The 25,134-nt window shown below is 38.5% G+C and overlaps 1 protein-coding gene across 5 annotated transcripts in view; it reads left to right on the top strand.

Annotated features, from left to right (window-relative positions):
* The window catches only part of GLRA2 (glycine receptor alpha 2), a 139,127-nt gene that overhangs the window by 48,286 nt on the left and 65,707 nt on the right, over nucleotides 1–25,134 (top strand). The gene's annotated exons all lie outside the window — the stretch shown is intronic.

The raw sequence follows: 25,134 nt of genomic DNA, 5'->3' as shown, positions 1-25,134 counted from the left end.
ATTTGTCCATGTTATCATTCAAGTGTCATCTGCAGACCTTTATCCTGTCTACGCATGAAAACAGCCTCTCACTCCAATTTTGTGGTCTTTTTAATCCGGGCCAGATGCTGTAGATGGGTTTACAGATTACAGACTGGATTCTTTGTTTAGTCAGGCTGGCAGCTTTTTTCAGCATAGGCACAACCTGAATGCTTCTGTTGATAGCATTCCCAGCAGAATTTTGTGTGCATGCTCAGGTTTTGTATGATTTTCTGGAAGAGAGCTCAGAGGGAGGTCAGTTTACAATAGTCTAAAGAGTCACAAGATATACTCCCTGAAGAGCCCTCTTTACAACAGTCCAGCATCACAGCGATTGGGATCATAGCAGCAATGAAAAACACAAATTTTGAGTGTTTGCATAGATCTTGATCTATTCCAAAAGCATTTTATATTTTGCTCTACTTTACCCTCAGTATCACATTTAGTCTCATTCCAAATACTGCAATTTGTTCAAGTGGAGCATATATAGGGCAACTTCAAAAACTGCACAGATTGTGTTACTCTTCTGTTGGTAATGAGAAAGTATCACTTAAAAATCTGGTGATTACAACAGTTGGTTCAGCTTCACTTGTTCATTTGGAGGTATATATAATTCTCCATGCAAACTGAAAGCCTTTCTTATATTAACTCAGAATTTCAAATGGATAATTTCTTAAACATTTGTTCAGACAATTCAGTCATTATTACCAAGTGAATACTCTGAAAAGAAAGTCAACAAAAAAGATAATCTTGGAAAGGAGCATACAAACTCTGTAGACAGCAAGTTTGGAGTCCCTGAAGACTGTCTGGATGGTACAACATGACTCCATGTGATATATTGCAAGTTTCTTCCAAATTAACTGGCTTGAGAATTAGAGATGGTACAATTACTGTAGTGGAGATTTCCACCCGCATTTCAACTGGGCAAACATACCCTGCAGCGTTAGCATGCCCAAAAGGCTAACACTTTAGAAAGACTTTCTGTCGTACACTTTTGATTGGGCTGAAATATTTCTCCCTTTTGTATTTTGTATTGTTTGAGTAGAAAAGTGTTTGCTGGATAATTTTTGGGGTTTCTGCTGAGTGGAAGAAATGGGAAGATCCAGAATATGTTGACTATGTCTACTTGATTATCGGAGAGGTTCTTCTCCAGACTCAGGATTAAATACATTTATCTCAGCAGCTGTCAGAGAACAGTGATGCTCTGGCCATAATGCATCGCCTCCTTTTCTGTTATGTTCCTTTGCCATAAGATAGTCACTGAGGAAAAGTACCTCACCAGAGAGCCCAGCACACTTATTTCAGTCAGGCTACACCTGGTTGTTGCAATTTCACCGTGTAATTCAATTGAGCTGTACTTTACAGCTTTTGTCTCCATATAAGTGAGTTAACCCTTGTGGGGGCTTTTGAAGGTTCACTAGTTGACTTAAAAATGTGGTTTTAAGTAAATGCTAACATATCTGCCAGCTGACTCCCACCTTGGATGACTCAGGTCCCTGAAGAAACATGGGACTGACCAAAACAAAAGTGCTTCAAAATAGGCGTCGTGTGCATATGTAGCTGTATAGCCATGTATCACCATACAGGTCTCATATCATCAGTATCTGATTCCATACACAAAGAAACAAGCTTTTCTTCCTGTTGCTGTTGCAGGCACCTAGCTATTTTAAAACCTTATCTGTCACTTAATACAAAAATTGTATTTCTTAATAAAATCTGTCCAGCTGAAATGCATTTAGAAATAAAAACATGAAAAGAATTGAATCAAACCAGTGTTAAAGTTGAAGTCCCAAAATGAATCTTTAAAAGTAATGGGTTTTTAAGTCCTGTCTACATATTGCCAAGACACAGGAAGTTAGGCTGTCAATAAAACATCCATTTGAAAATTCCTCCAAGCATGAATATCTAAGAGAATAAGACATGACAGGAGGGATATTTTTGCAAGGGTACTGAAAAAACAGATGCAACTTTTCTTTGTGAAAGCAGTCTAGATTTTAAGACAAAAGTTATATATTTTTCCCATCCTTTGTGTCCTGTTCTTATTAACACACATTTATACAACTTTAATTTACCCACTGTCTCATGCCAAGAGTTTCTTCTGATTCTGATTCACCAACTTTAAAGAGAATAATTTCTTTACCCAAAAAAAAGGCAAAAAAGAATTGTGATAAGATGCCTGGTTAGGTTTGTTGGGTTTTTTTTTGTTTGTTTGTTTTTTTTTTTTCCCTCTGTTTCCAAGGTACTATCTAAATGATGAAAGTGTTACTGTTTAGAAGTAATTACCTACATATTGTTCTCAACCCTGGCATAAGATTACATGACAGAGTTCTATTTGCTTAAAACTGCTCTTTTCCATATTAATAACTAATCATTTTGATACACAGATTTCATAATGGTAGGTCACAGTAACATAGACATTAGGCATTCAGTTATTGAAAATTAAACATAAGATTGAGACTGCTGAAAAGTAAAGAAAATTAAAGAAAAGGAATGAAAGAATGAAATTAATTCCAGCTGAGGCTTATGTTTGCTGCACATAAGAGAAACATCAAGAAAGCCTCTTCCAAATGAAATATAATTATATTTCTTTGATAATTTTTGTAGTATTTCTGTGGAATTATTATCTTTGGAGTATTTTGAAATTCTGGCTAAGAATATAGGGTCAAATTACAATATCAGCAACACAGTAATAAAGAAATCAATATGCATTTTTCCCTTATTCTTCTACAACTTTGATTTCTTTCTTACAAAAGTTAAGAATAAATCATGAGAGAGTTTACATCCCAACAAAGCTATTGTTCCAGGAAGGGAGACCTGCAGTGCTTGTTTCAGAAAGCAGAAAGGGTCTCTTTTCCTACAAATTTAGCATAAGCTAATCAATACCATGTCCTGCTTCCTTCATGGACGTGAAATAACGATTTATGTATAGGAAGTATGTGCAGATAAATTTTCACCATGGTGTCGATCTCTTTTACATTGATGAAATTATTTCGTGTTTGTTACAGAAGACTAGTCAGGGGTCCTGTAACCAGAGTTACCCTTACTGGCTGTGTTAGGGGGTGGTAAGGAACTCATTCAGAAAGTTGGTGTCAAATACCCTCCCTCCAGTTTTGCTAATCCATCACCAGGATGCCCAGGGATGGTGATCCAATATACCAGGGTCCCTATGACCAGTTCCACTTCCCACATGTTCATGTATACAAGTCTTACCCACATCTGATACTGTATGTCCAGTTTCTTCTGGTTGTGTCATTGTTTACCACGTAGAAACTTTGGCTAGATGAATGTTTGTGCACACAGCTACACCAGTAGCCCTTGCTGATCAGCCACCTGAGCAGAAATCCTGTTTACCAGCTGGGTGATCAGCGTGACTGCACATTCACAATGAAACCCTCAGGAAACCCCGAGCTGTCCATGAGAGTCCTGTGCATGAGCCAGGGAGCTCCCTTGAACCTAGGATTTTCTGGACTTCATCTATGCAGAGAAACTGCGGCACACAAATCAGGAATCTGATGCAACCTACCGTGCTTCCATGCAGTACTCAGCACATGCTTAGATCCATGCCTTCTGCAAATATCAGACCCACAGCACAGAATAAGCATTTTGTATTCATCAGAATATGAGTATGGAATGTCTGGAAATCATAAGGGACACAGAGATATAGAATATGACTTTACATATTTTATGGTCCTAGCTGTCTATAAGCTGGGGGACTAAAAGGAAGGATATCAAGGTACAACAGTACAGAATTATTGAGAAGTGTTAGAAAAGAGTTCTTTTCTTCAGAGCATTGAATGACCGTTCTCTTGCCATTCTATTTATTTTTAAACAGCTTCCCTTTTGTTGAATCAACAGAATCAAAAGTTTTAAAGCATTTTCAAAACAGACATTTGAAAGAACTGCTGTGCTAGTAATTGGGTATTTTTCAGATTGCTTTCTTCTTAAAACACTTACATAAACCAAACCTTAGCAACAACAGTCCAAGAAAACGAATTACTTTCAATGCCATAAAGCAAAACATTTGAGGATACTTTAAGTCAAGTAAGTGATAGAAACTATAATTTACACAGTTGCATAGAATTCATATTGTGTTAGTTTAATGCACAGTGCTTAATGAATGCATGTTTCTTCTCCAGGGAGCAAACTGTGCAGAAAAAGAATCTCATTCAAAGCTCACTGAAACCTCTGGGAGTCCTTCCATTCACTTAATTTTCCTTTGGATCACTAAATGCATTACCAAATGCAATAAAATCATTATATTCCAATAGGTGCAGAGACTTGCAAAACCAAAGTCAATGACATCTATACCCTTTGGAAGTAAATGACTGCTCTTATATGTTGTTCACTGTCCCCAGCATATTTGGAGATGTTTCAAGATTCCTGGGCTTCTGGCAGACCAGTCTGAGAAAGTAACCTCTCCTTTTTTGAATGCCATAAGTTATCAAGTAAAGAAGATCTAAGAATACAGCACATTTTTTATTTTGAATTAAGGTTAAAAAGATGTCATAATATTTTTTTTTTTTTTTTAAGGGAAGAAATAAGGAGAAAAAAAAAAAAAAAGAAAAAGGAAAAGATGCTGTTACCAGAGATGATGATATTCTGTGTTTATTTGTTTTCATAGGAATTAGAGCACCTAAGGTGATAGCCTACTCTTTCGTGTAACAAAACACAGAGATGATACATTTTGGTGCAGCATTATATTAAAAAAGCAATAATGAAGTAACTTGGAATGGAAGCAATTTTTTGACAAATTACTTTTACTCTAGTCTCTGAGGAGAAAATATAGGAGTAACTCAGCAATCATAATTTAATTGACATTTGGCTTATATGGGTATCTGAGCACTTCACACACTGCTTAAATAATTAAGCAAACCCTATTTTATTAGATATTTACAATTTTTTGGGTGAGACCTGATGGTCCTAAATCATTATCCTTATAATTAATATGCCTGCCCTATGTCAAGTATTTATGTATTCTGATAAAGGAACTGCAAACAAACTCCAACTTAAAAAAAAATTGTTCTGGGGCCTTGAGTGGATTTAAAAAGAAACATCCTGGTGGTTGTCAGTTTTCTTGACCATAATAAAAGTGTGCATGCTGTCCAGACTCTTGGGAAGTCAGGCTGTGCTGTCAGGTAACTGTAAGGATCTACTCTTCAGCCATGTGCCTACTCAGAAATGTTTTAACACTTGTTTTGTTCATTTCCAATGTTATATAACTTTCTTGTCCCTCCCCATTACGGTTTTAACATGTAACATATATTCCTTCTTTTACTTATATTAAGAGATCATGAAACCTGCTTCAAGTTTGTTGGGGGTTTTTTTTGTTGTTTTTTTTTTTTTTTTTAAGCTTGGCAAAGCTAGATACAACTAAATCTTGTATTCAGACAATGTTTTTAATATCAATTGCTATATTCCATACAGTGTTTGAACCTGGACACATAGCTCTGTTTTACACTACATAACAAAGGAAATCACATAGACTGAACCTATTTTTCAACAGTAAAGTCCCAGAATAAAACATGTGTCATAAGCGAGCATATGTTTGCTTGCTGTGACTTACTGAAGCAATTACTTGAGTACAAACTGATTGTGACTAAATATAGAGTTCTGTGTGTAAAATAAGCAGTCCTACAAAATACTACAAAATAAATTCTTGTCAGGTTGTTTATAAACACCTGCTCATAACTTATAGTTCAAAAAAGGTGTTTTCTGATTCTGTTCTATAGCCTTTTCACATTTGTACTGGGTCTGGCTGAGCTGGAATTAGTTTTCCCCTATAGCAGCCCTCACGGTGCTGTGTTTTATGCTGGGAGCTGTCAGGGTGTTGGTAGCACCCTGGTGTTGTGGCTACTGCTGAGCAGGGCTTACACAGCACCAAGGCTCTCTCCGACATTTCCCCCCAATGGGACGGGGTGGGCAAGATCTTGGGAGGGGACACAGCCAGGACAGCTGACCTCAACTGACCAAAGGGATATTCCAGACCATATGACGTCTGCTCAGTATAAAGCTGGGAGAAAGGAGGAAGGGGCTGGGGTCACCCTTGGTCCTCTGAGACAACCACTACGTGTATCGGACCCCAGCTCCTGAGAAGGGCCGACATCGCCTGTCCATGGGAAGTAGAGAATAAATCTGTTTGTTTTTGCGTCCACATGTGGACCTTTGCTTTGCTTTGCTTATATTAAAACTGCTTTTGTTTTACCCACATGGGTTGGTCTATCTTATTTTCTTTCCCCTCTTTGCCCTGTTGACAAAACAAGGGGAAACAGGGGGGAAGTGATAGAGAGACTTGGTGGATATCTGGCATTTAGCCAAAGTCAAACCACCACAATATTCCATTCCTTAATTCTTACTTCTTCACCCTTTATTTATGTTTTCTCATGAATGGTTTCAAGTCAATATGCTAATGTAGTTGTGCTTGAGGGCAAGAGAGTGTTTGAACTGCAATGGAAGATGTGGCACATGTATCATGTGATATGTGATGTACCGGAAACAACTTTCTAGATGCTTCAAGTATCAATAGCACTATGGCCATCTTAATACCAGCTTGAAAATGCATTCTTGGCCCTGATGAAAAGAGTGTGTGGTGCCCGAAACTTCTCTGCTGTTTGAGATGGTCTTGTAAAAGACATTTTCGCTTCTTGCAAATCTTGCACCTTTGAGATCTAGGTAGATACTCACACAGGTAGCCTATGCAGTTACATCTTTAGTGGGAGCAGTATCTTGATAAAAGTGATGTTGGGCAGATTTTGGCACAATTATATATGCTGTGATCATGCATCCATTATAGGAAGAAATTATTTTCTTCCATTCCATAACCATTTCCAGCTCTGTAAAACCAAAGGTTTGGGTGTGCTGAATGAGTAGGAAGGCAAAAACCATCAGGATCCATGCTTCTTGTGAGAAGTACAGGAGGAAGAAGGATGTAGCTATTAAACAGAGCACCTAAACCTGTTGCTAGAAATTGCCACATTATTCTGTTTAGTTTGGCCACAGACATGTGGTGCCCTGATAAATCTTTGGTTATGTATGGATTCTAGTGAAATTCTTGCTGCTCTTCATTCTGTGCAAAGCGGACTGACAAGATACTGACTGGTATGTTGTCTGATAAAGACTAATACTGGTAAAGACTAATATTAAGATCTATAGCAGGTTCTACTCTGAAATTAAAAAATAAAAGACTGAGTAAATAAGTCACTTTTTTCACTGTACCAATCTAAACTTTAAAACTTGCTTTTCTGTATAGTGAAGACAGTGGTGTTTACTGTACTACAAAACCAGTAGTTGCTGCCATGCGTGACAGCTAAAAATATGCAATAAGATGTGTCTGAATACCTCTGGGATGTAGTCTGAGTACTCCTGGCACTTCCTCAGCAGGTTTTATAATGCAGTCATCTGGGAGGGCTGGCATTCAGCAGAGCCTATTTCAAGCATCAGAGAAAAGTTGAAGTTATTGCGCACACTAGTCTGCTGGTTGTTTCATAACTCTGGCACCGTACTGGGGCTCACTGTCTTGGTTGTTGCACCCTCCAGGACCTTCTGGCAGCTTTTAGGGGCTCTCTAAGGAATGCTCCATGCTGCTTTTTCACACACATAAGCACTGCAAACCCACACTGAAGCAACAGCGTAGGCTGTTGTGGCTCATCCATTTCAAATAATTGCAAACCTTGAATTTATTAAATCATCAAGGAGTATTACTTATGAATATCCTCTGTTAATATTTCATTTGAAATAACGTTTATGGGACCCCTAGAGTCTGGGAAAAACACTTGCATTTGCAATGTACCTTAAGGCTGCCGCCTCCCAGCAGTGCAAGCTGCACGTGGCCGTGAAGGCAACTGGGCCATTGACTTCTTACTCCTCCAAAGTTGTCTTTGAGTTACAGTGCAACTGTTTGAATTCTGTTGCTTGACTGACAGGTCTTTTTTTCCTTAGGGAAACATTACTGTGAAAAAAAAAAATGTTTGTTGATATTAATGCTTAGAGGTATTATATAATACAGGAAGCTTAACCCCTTCCTCTCCTCTCCCTCTCCCTGCAAAGAAAACAGAGGCAATTTACTTTTTTTCATGGATGCATCAAACAAACTTCTGCAGGAGCAGGAACTAAATGACTCGGTGCCTTGTTTTTACATATAATATCTGTGTTATGACATGACTATGACTTTAATTTGCTAGTAGTGGGGCAAATTATTCTTTGTTGTAGTAAAATCAGCTTTGGAAACAAAACAGGTCTAAACTAGGCATTGGCAAGAAAATAATGTAATTTGTTTTTAAAGCTTGGAAATGTAGTCATGCACTCTAGAACACATAATTATTCACAGATCCTACTAGTAAAGTTTAAAACCCTGATGAAGCAGTCTCTTTTCCTCCTTATATCTTCTTCCTGGAAGCTTGGAGTTAATTGAGATATCTTGTCTTAAAGAGAAGGAAGCACGAGAGCAAAGAACTTTCATCTGCAGTAGCTTGTATCTGGTGTTAGGCCTCTCTGCTTGTGAGAAACAGACATAGTGTGCTGTCTTTCCTTATTTCACCAAAGGTTAAGGCTCTGGAGAATTTAGTCCGAGCTCTGAGTACATCTGGAGAGAAATATAAGTGATTAAATCACAGCAGAAAATGTAAGTTACAAGAAAAACCACATAACAAATGTTCCTCAGTACATGTATTCATAGAAAGGATAGTATGGTTATGTTATAAGTAATTATCAATAATGACACTGTTATAACGAGGAACATATCAATATCTGTCATTTATGGGATAAAATGCAATTAAAAGATGTTCTACTGAGAAACTAAAAATTAAAGTATTTCATTGATACAAATGATTGCATTTTTCATCTCTTTTCTGCAGAAGGGCATTTTCCTTTGTGTGCGTAATGGCAATAAAAACAATATATTGATAGATTTGTACTAAAATATGATGAGTAGCATTACTTTTAAAGTTCATCTGTGGTCAGGAGGCATTGATGCCCATCCCTTATAGGGCATGATCAGCTTAAAAACATCTCTTCATTTTCCAGGGAACCATGTAGATGGTCACAGACAGCAATGAGAGTACTACCTTCCTGGACTGCACCACTCTATGCTTGATTGTGCTCTGCTCACCAAAAACTGACTTAAAAACAGTTGAAATTTGCATGGAACTGACAAAGGAAAAATAAAAAGTTAAGGAAGTGAAGCAGTCCAAATGTCAGGATTATAATAAAAACTCTTAGAGTTAGACTGTGATCTGTTGCTTTTTCTTATTCAAACAATCAAACCACTCGCTTGCTTTTTTTAAGGAAGCTGTAGCTGTCTGACAGGATCTATTTTATGAGTTTGTTGGCTGCATTTTGCTGTCTCCTGAACCTTCTAGCAGAAACAGAATCTGCTCAGAATGAAAACAAAATCTTGTCACTGGAAACTAAGTGAATTAAAGTGTTCAGATGCTCAGGCTTTACTGCTGCTGTTACTTCTTACCAGTGCTCCCCAAACTCAAGGATGAAAGGGTTATGCCGCAAAAGTAACAGTGCGGAACAACTCAGTTGTGCATATATCTATCCTTGGATGTGAAAAAAAACACAACCTTGCTTTTATGTAAGTGAAAATGACTTAAATACTACTCTAGGAAGCAATGTGGTCTTTTTTAATGTCTTGTTTACTCTATCTGTCCCATCTAGTGAGTGGAAAGAATAAGACATTAATTATTCTCTTAACTGGTTAATTCTTCTCTCTGAAGTTGGTTCATTTGTCATTCTTTAGCGATAGTGTAGCGTTGATTTTAACTGGGAAGTGTTGTCTTTCTGGTAAATAAGAAATGAGAATTATTTTTTTTTAAACAGTTTTCCAATGCCCTTTTAGAATGGGAATAAACATGCTGGAACTGTTATGTGCCACCCACAGAGCTGTGTGTAAAGGTGACTTCTTATCTTTTTCTACACTGACTGAAACAAGAGGCAGATGTTTTGCAACAAGTTGAAAAAGTGTGTACTACACATGCTTACAGGCAAGACTTGTACTTTGGCAAATGATTTAATAGTGAACTGTTTAAAGGTAAAATTGTCTTGGTGAGTGCAGCTGTAAGAGCTGATTAACTTCTTATATTAATGAGGTTTCAGTAAAAGCTTTTCCCAAATTGAAAGGCATATCTAATTAAAAGACTATGAATTGACTGAGTATGGGAACTGCACTTCATGACAAGTTCATCTGGCCAGTTCCATTAATGATTTCCATGATTAGGCTGACTTCCTCCGGATGTACTTCCCTCTTAGTGAAGGAAAAGCAGCCTCAATAGCAGCTGTTGAGCGCAGCAGGATTCAAAAGCATCTTACCCAGCTCCTCTGTCAGCCATTTGTGAAACAGAGTTTTAAAATTAATCCTTACCAGTGCTAGCTGTTGTCCTCATTATGATTTTTTTTTTTTGTAATTCATACTCTTTTGAGATGCTCTTCTGAAAGACAACTGAAAATCACCCTGAAGAGAGAATTAAAATTAATTTTCAGCTATAATATTTTCAGCTAAAAATAAATACTTCTATTTTCAGCTAAAATAAAATAAATAATTTTTCCTAACTCCTCTGTCTGTGTAGTACATATTGTATTAGTTCTGTGCTCCAGCAGCGATATACATTGTAGATGGAGTCAGGCATTTTCTCTGAGGAACTGCTTTCTGTAGAAAAATGTCCTTTTGTTGAAGCTATGCAAAGAGTACTTTAGAATAATGTTTGCATTTATTAAAAAAATTTCCAAAACCATTGCTTTTGACTTCTAACCACCACTGTCTAATTAATCCAAGACACCTTTTTTATTTTTGAAACTGCCTTGTTACTTGGAAATCAAAAGTTAATCAATCTAAATATAGCGATGTTTGTGTGAAAGGTTTGATGTGAAAATGGAAATGATGGAAATGGTTCAACTGACATGATTTTTAAAATCATGTTTAGTGATTTGTGATTTTTTTTAAATTTTCTTTTTTATTCTAATTTAGAAGACATTTCTGATATGTCAAAAATCCCAGTGAAGGGAAAGACCACATCCCATCCAAATCTAACAGTTACTGAGATACTGGTAGGCACTTTCAAAGTAAATAATATTGAATTCAGAGAAAAATTGCTCTAATTAAAACCTTACAACACCCACAAGATCAAGCTTTGACACTGAGACACTGTGAGAAGAAGAGACTAAAATCAAACTGCCTCACAGTTTGCTCCAGTCATGTTTCTTGTAGCTAGCATGTGAAGCTTCAAGTTACTGGATCACAGATTAATCAGTTGTTTATATTCTGATGTGGCTTAGTGACTTCTAGAAATCAGAGATTTTTCTTTTTTCCAAGTCCAAAAAGGAGAACATGGCTTTCCAGGATAACACTGTGTTTTGCATCCAACACTGTTACAGCTGTGTTCTATAAATACTCTGTATCTGGCTTAAACATGTCTTAAAAGTGTGCAGTCTTGCTTTGACAAATGAAGTTTGAATGTTTATTTCAATAACCACCCATGTGCACTCTTAAAGGGAAAGGGTTTTTAGAGACTGGGGATTCTCTGGCTTTACCCTCCAGCTGGTGTTCCTTGCTATGCATTTCTCATTTGGTCTACAAATGCTCTCCAGACCCAGTGTCTTTTCTCATTCAAGAAATCCTATGTTGAAATCGAGCAACCTTTTGATCTCTCTTTGGCAAACTAGATTGGGCTTCTTTTGTCTCTCACTCATACAATGTCTTCTTCAGCCTTCAATTTTGTATCTTCCTCACTGTGCCAATATAATTTTTTAAAAAATAGCAATCACAGCTACGCTATCGTAGAAAATCTTAATATACCTTTCTTCCTCCTTCTCCTCCTTCTCTATTCTGTTATAGACTCAGTAGCCAATTCACCTTTTCCCCACAGCTTTGCACAGCTGATGCTCCATTGTCAGTCCCTTTTCAGCACCACTCATAGTGGGTGGTACAGCCACCCTGCCTACGGATACGGCCCCCACCTTGAGTCCAATAGCATGGCCTGGTACTGGGTTCTCTTCACAAGCATTTGGTTTGGAAATGCCCTGTAATCCTAATTATACTGTTACTGTCACTGTTTATAATTCTATCACTCTTTGTTTCTTCTGATATTCTACATTTTTCCCAGGACTTTTTGTTTCTATTAAATAGTGCTCACTTTCCCCTGGATTTTTGTTAAGTATTTAATTATTTTTTTTCAATAGTAATGCCTATTTCTACTTCTCCTGTAAAGCTATAAAGGATATTTAAACCTCAAATTTAGCCAACTTGATGGTTGTAGAATTGCAGCTATTAAAATCTTTAACTCTTGCATGGTTGTAACATACTTAATGTTAGTAAATAAAAAAATATTTGTGACAGTCTGTGCTTATGCCAGGTAAGCTAGGACAAGTTATTGCCTCCTGAAGGCTCAGCTGATTGTAAATGGTTAATTCTAAGTGGGAGGACACTTACAGAGAAAGATATAGCTGAAGAAATAACAGAGTGTAAATAAGACAAAAAGGAGGACTCTGAAAGTTTCCATGGCTGTTCTTGCCATTTGTGTAATAAGAAGGTATGCTGAGAACTAAATGGAAATCAAAATGGAAAAGTTAGATTAAACTGAATAGTAACTTACAAGGAGTATCAGACAGTGTTGTGAAAAATGGTAGTTTATGCCATTTAGCCAGTTAAATAGCAATAGAGTCCAGGGCATCTGGGAGAGGTGTGATTGCGTGAGAACCTCCCAGGACCCTAGACAAAAAAGCAGTTGAGGGTTTGGTTATATGGGTGAGGTGAAGTAAGAATTTGTAAGAAGTCAAGTCTTTGTAGCATCAGATTGGAACAATGTGGACTAAGATGGAACACACAATAGAGACGCTTGAGTTTCATTAATTATGAAGCAAAGAGTTCAAATCACAACATTAACCTGAGAGGAGAAAAATCTTTTCATAAACAAAGCTGAGTAGGCAATAATTTTTAGTATCAATAAAAGAGAATAAAGACAATGTTAAAAATAGTAAAAAAATTAAAATATAGATATTCTTTTGGACTTGAAGATCTGTAATAATGTGAAGAGTTACTTTTCTGTGCATTCAAGATAAAAAACGCAAAGGGAAAAGAAAAAAAAATGCTTAATATATGTGGGCAGGGTGAAGAGAAAGGAGGAAATAAATAACAAGGCCCTTAATACTTATCGCTTAAAATCAACTAGTGATGTACATGCACTGAAAATATCCATATGTAGCTGTATGTGAGGAATATGAATCAAGGATTATTTTTCAGCTGTGGTTTGTGATAGCAGATTGAGGAAAGAGTAAAATAGCCCATAATGGAAAGAAATTGTGTCCCATTTGCATTTCTAAAGTTTTCCGGAGAAAGCCAGAGTAATTCTTTCCACTTACTGAGACTAATGATGGCTACTTTATTATATGCATCTGTATTTCACAATGAATTTTAAATCAGAAAGTAAATATTGAACCTGTAAACCTGCAGTGAGATCCAATTGTCAAAACTGAGTCAGCTGAAAGTTGTTTTAAGGCTGCCTTTCTAGTCAACAGAGAGAAGGAGGCCCCTTCACTGCCAAATTCTCAGCCAGGTATGCAGGTTAGGTCAGATGAACTGCTTGTTCCAACAAGGGAAGCCTGGGTGTGAAAGTCAGATGTCTGAAGTGGTATGAGGTAAATCTAATCCCGAACACACAATGTGAAAATAGTAAAATACGTATCTTAATAAGAAATATTCAAAACCTTAAGGTCTACTTTTTTTTTTTTTTTTTTTTTTTTCCTCAGACAAGTGGCTATATAAGAATCTTCTTACCTACATCTACTATTTGTGTGTGATTAAGGTCAAAGCTGTTGTATTCAGAAAAAGAAATTATTTTTATCCTCCACATTCTTTTTTCATGTGCAGTGCTGACACAGATTACAGCGACTTAATTGTGGATGAGGTGGTATCCAGACCCTTGTTTCATTACAGCGTATTACACATCTGTTAATCTTTAAGAGAAATAGGTTACAAGAGGTGACTCTAAGGCCTTGTATAGACCCAGTGGGGCTGCCCACAGGGCATAACTCTGTCTCCAGTGCCAGCTTTACAGGCAAAGAACTGTACAGTCATAAGGACTCAGCTTGACTCTTGGAGCTGTAAATTAGAAAAGAAAATTGAATACTTACTTATAAAATAGAAATAATTGAAACTGTAGATATGTAACTTCACAGTGGATTAAAGAAATCAATTCTCAGCATAAACTGGCACATGGTTTTGTGCATTCTAGGAGGAAATCAGAGAAAAGGACTTATATTAATTAGTCATTTCTTCAAAGCAAACATTTCTAGATAAAAATGAGTTAAGCATTTCAAGAATAGATTGCCATCAACTAAATCTTCCTGTGTATAAAATGGTCTCATTGCATACTGACTGGAGCCAATATTGGTTTTCTTACATCATTTTGAGTGATACACAAGTGGCATTTTTCCATTTATGTATAGGTCTGCCATGCATAGAGCATTTATATAATGCTGCTTACTCTATGAGAGCTCTGGGTTACATTTATCCCCATAGTGGTTTTTCAGGCCTCTGTGGATGTCACTGAGATTCGACATGTTTGAAGAAAGGAGTGGCAAATGCAAGTCACGTGTCAGTCAACAACTCAGGATGTATCTCCCTGTGTGCAGAAGAGTAATGTTTGAGTCTAATATATAATGTCAGAGCTTCTTATTCACTGGGGTCATATTTTATTTGCTATTTTTTTTGTGTAAATACATCTAGAGTTCAGTGTATGAACAAGGTTACAAGAGTGTCCCAGAATCTAACATAAAGTATTTAATTCGGTCCTTTGCTTCAGTGTGCCCAACAGGCTATGTGGGGAGATTCTGAAATCTTACAGAAAATAAAAAGCTGAGCTTTCCTGGATAAATTCTGCCATATTATCAGCTCCATGGATCTCACATATACATGGAGCAAGCACAACTGAGATGTGCTTTTCGAGAAGGAGGCTAAATCTTCAGTTCCTTTAAACTGACACAAATTCTATGGCTAATTTACCAACTGGATACCTTGTTTGAGTACATTTATTTTTTTAATGGAAGAATTTTTTTTTTTATTACATCAACATTCTGTAGATAAGTATTGTCTTTCAATGAAAATTTAGGTATTTTTTCTTTAGATGAATCAAAACAAAAACACCCAAGAAAAGCTTGAAGGGTTTCCATTTGGATACACTATTGCAATTGCTTCAGAAAAATTGTGTAACACTTGTGTCTGTGTCATAGTCCCCTTTCTTCTGTGTCCATCCCTGACATTTCAGATGCTTTATGGCCACCTAGAATGCACTACCAACTTCTTCCATGAGAATGTCTCACAGGACACATAGTCTGAGCTGAAAGAAAAACCCATAGAGATCCAGGAGAACAAAGAGCTAAACCATATTGCAGCAAATATGTGGCAGCCCTTCCTTATTAAATTATTTCTGTGTTGTTCCAAATTTGAAAGCTGACACATGTATGTTTTTGTGTGTATTCTTGCTAGTTCCATCGTTCCATCAGAGGGAAGCTGCTGTTAATATTTCAACACTGTTCACATAATTGCTTATTATGAGTTACGATCTCCCTGTGTTGTTGTCTCAGTCAGTTCTACAATCTAGGATCCTAAAAGAGCAGCAAGCTTTGCTGATTAAGGAAATCAGTTCTGTGAAACCACAACCAGCTCCCAATATGCCCATCTTGTGAAAATATTTACTCTTCTTTTATTCTACTAGATAACCTTCAGTGCAACAGTTTAGAAATAAAACTAACAGTGGTCACATGACATCTTACTTTTCATATGCAAATATTTAAATTTTCAGATGTCATTGTTTATACATGAATTTGGTGATAAAAGCAGAATATTTTCTAATTTAGTCTCTCAAAAATGGATTAAAGTGCAAGAATTCTGTGACAAGATTAAATCAGAAGTGAAATTACATTTTATCTAACAAATAAGTGCATGCTTTGCCAACTGCAGAAAGCATTCTCCTCCTCTGAGAATTTTATCAAGGATACTGTACATGTTCAACACTTCTGCTTACTTCTACATCACAAAAAGCCTTTAACTATTTCACCATTGCTACTAATGCCTGGTAGTAACAGGCAGATATAACAGTAGATAAAAGCAATGCAACTGGGATTTGAGTGTTAGAATGGAATTGGAAGAAAGTAATTGTCTTGCATTCTTTTTGCTTTTAACTGTCATTTCTGATGCTATGAACTTGGATGGAAATCTGCAAATTGGTATTTTCAAACAAAACCAGAGCTGCACTAGAAAAAAATGCACAAAGCAATCTGTCCTTGTACCACCCATGTCCCTTGTAGAAATGAACTTGAAGTGAACAAATGCTTTCAAACAGCCACACATCATTTCCCCTCCTACCTCTCTTCTCTCCTGCACAAGCACAATCCATCCAGAGTTGCCAGGATACTGTGAGAAAGGTTGTTTTTGCAGAGCTCCCAGCTGTGACCAGGTACAGAATTGTGACTGCATAGGAGAGGGCCTCTCTTCATGGGGTTTTCATGCCACATTGGCAGGCTCAGGAGATGTGCATCAGAGATGAAGCATCGGAGGCATCTCTGTTAATGCTCTTGGGGTGAGGCACATCCATTCACGAGCACATGCTTCCTGAGATTTGCTCTTTCCAGTGTGTCTTTCACATTTGTCTCCGTTAAGCTTCACTGAGCTTGAGCTTACCTGGCATTTACTTCTCTTGCAGAAGCAGCAAGAAGGTGCTGACATCCACTCTTTACCCTCCAGAGTGCACGTGATGGTCTGGACTCATATCTGTGTGGCCAAGTGCCCAGGTTGTCTGTTAAGAATATGGATTTTGACTGTATTGGGACATATTTTTATCACTTTATCAATCTTGGAGTTTTATTTGAAAATAGTGATTTGTCAAATTCAGGAAAGTTTCCTAGGGACAGGATGATGTTTTATGATCCCAGGATAACTAGCAGATTGAAGCACAATACTGGAAAATTGAGATCTCTGATTCTGATTAAAGCCAGGTATGATTTTAACTCTAAGTAGGGTAAACTAAACCTTAAGTCTACTGATGAAATATAAATGACTCAAATAGATGAGCTGAATTACACCCCAGGGATGTCTGTTCTTCTTTGCTTATTGTAGAAATAACAGGTCAGATGTAGAGCCGTAAAGATGCTGCAGTCAGATGGATGAAAAGTCCCCCTGCCATCATACGTGTCTTCTGCTAGTGCACTAACTACTGGTTTACTGGCTATTTTAGTTTATGAACTTGTCCCTCCACAGTGTCTTACGAAAAATATAGACAGATCACCATTTTGTTTTAAATCAGAAACATAAAAATATCAAACTCCAAGTATTTCCAAGACAGAATTTTTATTTTCAGAGTGTTACACATGCATGGCTCACACTTCAGAAAATATGTTCTGGAAAGCAGTAAATCCCAGTTTCAGAAGCTGTAGTGGACAAGAAATTGTACAAGGACTACAGACAGATGCCATACAAAAGAAGCTAACTTGGTCGATGGCTGTGTCAGCTGGGAATGGGAATGGAAAGATGATTTTACCTCTTTGTGTAGCATTTTTGTGACTAACACTTTGGTATTGCCTTTTTTATGTTACCGGGTGAGATAGAACTCATACCTGCTTTATAAAATTAAAAACTGTATTCTTTGTGTAATGGTCCTAGATATGGCTTTACTCTCATCTGGTTTTTGCTGAGATTACCAGCCTCTCCTTACATTCCCTTTTTTCACATTCTGTGCTGAAATCCTTTGACATTGTCTTGCTATCTTATACGCTAAAGCTCTGCGTGGCCTGATAGGTTCATTCAGGTAGCTGCAACCTGTAAGCATGCACGTTGCTTATACAGAGAACAACAGCAGAGGTACTGTCATAAATGATGAGGACATTTTTAAGTTTTTGCCTCTTTTTATTTTCCATAAAATGTGATCCAGAGCTGTAATCCAGATGGCTAAACTGCTTTAGAAGAATTTCACTTCCTTTTTCTCTAGTTTGTCTTTGAGTAACTGAAAATAAATTCCCTATCAAAACCATGAGAAAATCTGTTTGCTTAGCTGTCTCTGGTGTGTGAGCAATGCACTAGCTCAGTGCCCAGCTCAGCTGCACTAGCTTGACACTGGTTGTCTTGGACATTGTCAAGGGTGGCACAATAAGAACCAGTGGCAAACTGCATTAAACTCCCAAGTGCTGTGCTTAAGCCAGACTTGCTTTATGGCCCTCTGAGCTATGTGTGAACTCTGTGGACTATGGTAGGACAAGTTATGTGAGTAAATTATGTAGATTATGCCCATCCAGTGTCCTCCTCTACCTACCCCATCAGTTCTTGTGGTGATATCATATGGTCAGCATCAAGCAGACAATTTGCTTACAGGTTCCCCATAAAGCTTAATGTCCCAAGAGGCAAAGACTGATAGTATTATGCTATTTAGGGACAGCATTATGCTATTTAGGGACAACCCCCACCCCCCATCATTACTGGCAGCTTAATCCTTTAAATATCTAAGCTTTCTATGCTGTTTCAGCAATAGTTTCACCCCTGACACGAATCATGTTGAACACAGCTTCATGCAGACTGAATACTTGCTGTGCACCCATGGTGCTCAACCTTCATCTACTCCTGGTCAATAATATAAAAACGTATGGGATCCTACTTGACTGTCAGTCTGGACAACAGCAGAGACCCTCAGTAGCAGTGGCAACACCACTGCTGGCTGTGGGCATGGTTGGAGACTGCTCAATCACTGGCAGTTGGCATATTCCCTCTGTGATGATGCGATGTCAGAACTAAGTTTTAATCCCTAAATCCAGAGCAGAGCAGTTGTGTTCATAGCAAGTTCAGGCAGTTAGGAGTCTAAATCCTTTTGCTTTTCTCTGTACCTCATTCCAAAATAGCTTAAACATACTTCAACTTGGTTTCTGAAAAATCTCCTTGCATGTCTGGCTTTGCCCAGGAAATGGGAGGACATAGGAAGACAGGACAGGATACCTATCAGCTTCAGGGCACCTAGGAATTGGATGCTGAACCCTGTGGGTTCACCTGAAGATGTAAGTATCAGCCAACAAATCAATGGGACCTACTCATATAGTAACAAATCAGATGCTAACAGCCTGCTTCCGCTGTCCGTGCTTTCTTCTGTAGCAAGGCAAGAAGTTCAACAGAGATGTGACATCAAATTCAGTGTAGCATAATTTCAGTGAAGCCAGTGTAAGATCCACTTATCCTTTAATGTTTTGTCCTACAGTCTATTTGTGATTCACTTTTCTGTTGTCACTTCATCTTAAGGGAAGGGAATCTCAAATTACTGAGGCACTTATCATTGATACTGCTAGGACTTGGTGGCCTTGGTGGCCTTGGCCTGCCCTGGTGTGAAGAGCCTTGAACTTCTCTGGGAAGATATCTAACGAGGTCTGGATGTACCTTAGATAAATATTAGGTTCTGCATCACAGAAGGTAACTCATGAACTCCAAACTTATTCAAGTAAAATAACACAGTCACAAGCAGACATATGGGAGGTGAACAAACTCTTCTCTCTGCTCTGGCTATTATTATGTTGTAACATCATAAGGTTACAAAGACACCCTGTCCCCTGGGAAGAGCTGGTGGTATCCTCAGTTCTGCAACAACTGGTTTGTAAACTCATCTGTGATACTCCTTGGCAAAGTGTGGGTTAATCCTGCCCAGTGAGACACAGCCTCCCACAGGCTAAATTTGGGGAGTCCTTGACAGACATCTCTTGGCTTCCTCTGGGTCTGTGGAGGCAGGGAAGAGGTCTGGAGCATTCCCAGCTGTCTCCTGTGTGTTATGACTCAATCCTGCCTGAAGGGACCCAAAACTAGGATGAGGTCCCTTGCACTCAATTCAGAGCCAGCCAAACAGGGCCCAGATGGAGAAGTTTGCTGGTAGATAAAGTGACACGGTTCTCTAGAGGCATCAATTTATTTCAGTGTATTTGTGTGAGTATGTGTTCTGCGGTTGGTGACCATGATATCTGTATATTCACAGCCATGGTATAATTAATCCTCTTATGGATAGAACCTACCATGGCATTAAGAGAGCAAATATTTTTAGCCTGTATAAGGACTCAGTCCTGCCCACTCATATGAAATACTTTAGAAGGCAACTTATCTGTTGCAGGTAGCTAGGATGACAAAAGAAACTGAGATTTAGATTATAGTAATTAAAACTTACTGAGCAACGGAAGCCCTGTGTGAAAGGACAAGAATAATTGGTGACTTCACCTTTTAGAGAAAAAGAACAACTATTTTGCTACATGCCAGTCCCCCTCCCTGCCCTCAGGTAGAGACCCTACTGCTTTTAATTGTGATTTTTATAAAGGTGTAAAAATAAGGCAGGTTAACTGCTGAGTTCCCATGGCTGACATTGATGGAAGCAAATCGCAAGGACTGAGGAAGAAAACACTGTGAGAGCTATGATTTTACATAAGCATTATGAACAGCATCACTTGCCTCTTTCTGTTTGTCAAGACAAATTTGTGCCTTTTCAGAACCATTAGGACAATAACACACATGAATTTTTGTAAGTGCACAAGCCCTAAAGAAAACTGAAAAAAGTCAGTTACCCTTTATCTCCTCTCAAAGCAATTACAAACCTCACAAAATGTCTGCTGATGATTTGCCTCCATGATCATGACTTAAGTAGAGAAGCATCCTATAAGGACACCTGAGTATTCATTCCTGACTACAAATGAAGCTTTTAGCAGTAGTTCATGCCTTTTCTTACACACTTAGAACCAAAATAAATCGTTAGCCTGAAGTTCATATTTTGCTTCCTACAACTCAGACAACTTCCACTTGCTGGAAGAAAGAGCTCAAATGATACAGGTGTTTGAGTCCAGGTGAGGCACTTCTTGGGGTGGGCAGTGGTAGTAAAAGCCTTGCAAATGGCCAGGGGAGCACTGAACTACTGTGCTGAAACTCTGTGGGAGGAATAGTATTCAGAAACTCATATTATTGAGATTTTTTAATCCTTTCCACTGCAAGAGACTTTCTCTGAAGCTTTTTATGACTGTTTCCTTATTCAGGGCTATTACATAGCTGTTGGTGAGAAAATTATTTTCTGAACATATATTATTTCCTTGGGATAGAAATTCAAGAAAATATTGGGGTGGAGGGGACAGGGAGAAGAGGACCAGAAGCAGTGCTTTTATAAGAAAAGGATATCAGTAATGAAATTTAACTCACCTCACTGTAACAAGGAAGTAGATGTTAATGTTTTGGGATATATTGAATAGTTAGTTTTTATTATTATTAAATGCAGGAAAATTAATTTTATGCATACCTGGTCAGTTTAAAGTCAATTTTGACTAAAATCCATGAGTGGTGGACTACCAAGCTAAGAACTTTGAAGGAGGACAAAACACAGTTTCCAATATGAAGGCAGACAAGAAGAGGCAGAGAGCTCCATTTTCTTTTGGAACCAATTATATATTTCCAATTGAAAGTAAAAAGAGGCTTGTCCTGACTCACATGTGTAAACATATAAATCAATATGGCACGTACATAGCAGCCAGTCTTAAAGAGTCTTTTGAAGCCCTCCTTTTTTTGGCCATGCCATCCATATTCAGCCACATAACTTTTCCCTTCACCCTATCCTTGCTCCAGCTGAGATAAGAATCAAGAGAGGAGGAAGAGTCAGAGAAAAGGTGCAACTGCATCTAGAGGTCTCTTTTGCCTCACTGAAGGTGCCTCCCAGCTCCCTTTTGGACAACCTGCAGTTTCACCTTAAAAGCTTCCCTGGACTACCCTTGCCCTTGTGTTTTTCTACCCTGTGGCCTGCCCTTTACAGCAGCCTCTCACCAAAGCTGGAGTAGGGAGGATGTAGGATCATTAACTGTTGCCCTCAGAGGGTTGGATTGACACTGCAAGAAGCCAAGACTGGGGAAAGACACAGACTTCTGTACTTCACTACACATTTCCGTCTGCTTCTTTCATGTCCTTGGGACATCCTTCCTGCCTTCACCTTCACGATCACAGCTCAGTTTGAGACAGGGACCAGAGCCCTTTTAGGTCAGATCTAAAAGATGACAGGGGTGAGAGCAGAGAACCACCTCAGAGAAAGGGAGACGGGCTCAACAGGCTCCTTTATTCTACATCTGCTGGTTTGTTGGGTTGTGATCCTTCCTGTCAGCATTATGCTCATATAGGGTCTCTCATCCCCAAACCAATCTGCTTTTCTCTAGAACATAATCTACTCTGATAAGAGAAAACTCATGTCCTCAAATCTGGTTTCTTTTGAGTCTGTAACCGATCATGGCTGCAGCAACTCCTCTGCTGTCATTTATTTGCATTCTGCTGTATTGAAGCAGATTTCAAATCTCAGCTGCTAAAAGCAGTGCTAGGAAACTCAGTTATACAGCTATGTCCTTCCTCAGTGTTGACTAGATTCCTGCTGAGTGGTCCTGGAATAATATCCTGGAGTGGCTCTGACCAGAGCTCTGCTATCATTATCTTCTGCAGGTTTTGTATTAAAAAAGTGTGCAGACAAGGCAACCCTTCAGTAGGCTGCATGGTCAGTTTAATCCCTTTTTATCAGAAAATCCATGTTTCGGTACACATTTTGAGCAACCTCTGTGAAATGGAGATTTTAATTGTGTTGAATATGAGCTGAGTATTAAAATATGTGAAAAAAGACTTTGAGAGTGTCAGGGATTCACTAATGGAAATTAAAACAATATGCATCTCTAGTTAGTACTGAGTGAAACATCAAACATCTGCTGCAGGTTATTATAGAAGGAGAAGCCAAATGAGAATGGCAAATGTGTACTCTCAGCTGCAGGGGCTGGAAGGAGGCAGAGTGTAAATGCCATTTGGAGGAATCTCTGATCACTCTGAATTGCTCCTTGGAAAGCTGGGACCTTTTGTGCTGGACTCTTCAGCTGCTGAACAGAGCCTGAGCTCAGCAGGGAATCAGCAAATGGGCTGGAGACTGGGGAAAGGGCCTGGCTGTGGGGAGCAGAGAAAAAAACAGCAAAGGTTGTTAGTTACATGTTAGCAGGGATCAGAGGAGGGAGGCAAGATGGATCCCAGATTGATTCTATTTGGTCCCCATTGTGGGAATGAATTAGCTGACTGGAAGGGAAGAGACTGAGTAGAGGTGCTTTGGCACAGGGCAGGCAGTGGAGAACAGATGTTTCCTAAGGAATGGCTCTGAGCCTAGCAGTCTGTAAGCTGGGCACTGAGGAATACTTACAGTGTATCCCTATCACTATTAATTTCTTTTTCTGGTGGTTGTTACTCAGGATTTGGAGTAATATGTTGTTCAGGTCCTGTCACTAAATAAGGGCATCTCTTCAGTGTGAGGTACTCTGGAAACAAAGCAGGTACAGATACTGCCATGGATGAGGAACTCCAGGACCCCTTGAGGCAAGTGTTTTCAGATTCAGGGTCTACTCCCAACTTCTCCTGGCTTTTATGCTATGGCTCAGGTCCAGGAACAGCCAGATTACAAGGGCATCTACACTCAATAGAGCCAATGTCAGACCTCATACGTATGTGACATGCTGCTGAGTGAAGGCACCTCATGACAGTGGGCTCATGTGCCTGCCTTACAAAATTTGCCGCAGCTACTCTGTCAAAGAAACATCCTTAGGGTTGAGACAGTCCTACCCAGCTCTGCATGATGTGGGCCAGGTAGTTCTGCTCAGGTCACCAAACTCTGTACACTTCAATTTTTCAAGCTTCAAAATAGAGATGAGGAGCTTTCCCCAGGATGATCACAACACACATTTCAAACACGGGGCTTCCTCATTTGCTCTTCTCCTTATGTTTTCACATTGCAGGCTCTAATACATGTAATCCCATAAAGTAACTATATAGGTAGAAGTGATGGGAGATACCTTCAACCCCTGAAAGAGCAGCAGGCAAAGGCAGTGTGTTAAACTGCCTGTAAAATCCCCTTCTAGCCCAGGTCTGCATGGTGTAGTGAGTGCAAGCTCTTACAAATGTCACAATTTCACACTAGCAAGTTTCAAGAACCTGCATTTTCCCTTGGGACTTGCAATTTTAAAACACTTGAAATATGTTTGTGGAAGCCAAAAATCAAATTAACCAACACGATGCTCTGCATGACTGATTCTTCCAAGGAACTGAACAGCTAATTATGATTAAATACCTGACAGAGAGATAGATCTTCTAAGTTAATGTTGAATGTTACTAGCTAGTCTGTTGTGTCAGGTTAGTCACATCATCAAGTTGTTATAAACCAGGTCCCATTTTCAGGGAGTATGTGCAACAAGCATTGGTGCTACCAAACGATGGAGCTGACAGTCTATCTTCTGCCAGGTCAGAGTTAATGAGAGAGAACCGGAAATTTGCTTGTTATTGTAATGTTTATTTGAAGTGGATAAAAGGTGTCATACAAGACTGTGTGACCAGTTTTGATCATCTGGAATTTGACTAACGTTTTATGATCCTTGCACATACACCCTTCCAGGGTCTGGCTATATGCAAAGTACCTAAAAGTCACAGCAGAGAAAGGCAGCGAGTAAATGTGATATCCAGCAAAATTACATCACATTATCCTATGTACGTTTTTACTTCATTTTGTTTTGAAATCAGGATCACAGCAGGGTAAAAATGTCATGATTTAAGCAAGGATTTCAGCTAGACATTTTTCAGAAAACAAAAAGCAATGAATCAGACATGAAAAGAGTAAATAAGCTGTTCTTCTTGCCCTTCTCAAGGTATGAGTAACTAGTATTGGCCTGTTACTCTTATTTTTGTATGGAGATTATGGAGCTATCATACTCATTCTCTTCCCACAACTCACCCACATCGAATACACGGGTCATGCAAAAATACTTACACAAAATGCAATAAACATCGCACAAAGCAATTTGCATATTATATGCCAATGACACTGTCATTGATCTTTTATTTCAGCATGCATTCATGTAAAAACCCTAAAGGAATAGGCAGCCTGCTGTGAATCTTAATGTGATTACCCTTTTGTTAAAGAAACTGAAAGAATGCCTTTAATTTGCCCATGAACCTTGGTATTTCAAAGATACTTTAACATGAGTGCTATAAATTCATAAAACTCTTTTTGAATGTCACTGCATGGGCACTTTTTAAAAATTGTCCCCATAATAACATGAAGCTTGCTTCTTGGG

This window comes from Athene noctua, chromosome 1 (genome assembly GCF_965140245.1).
Source record: "Athene noctua chromosome 1, bAthNoc1.hap1.1, whole genome shotgun sequence".
NCBI lineage: Eukaryota > Metazoa > Chordata > Aves > Strigiformes > Strigidae > Athene > Athene noctua.
This window is presented reverse-complemented; position numbering and strand designations above follow the sequence as displayed.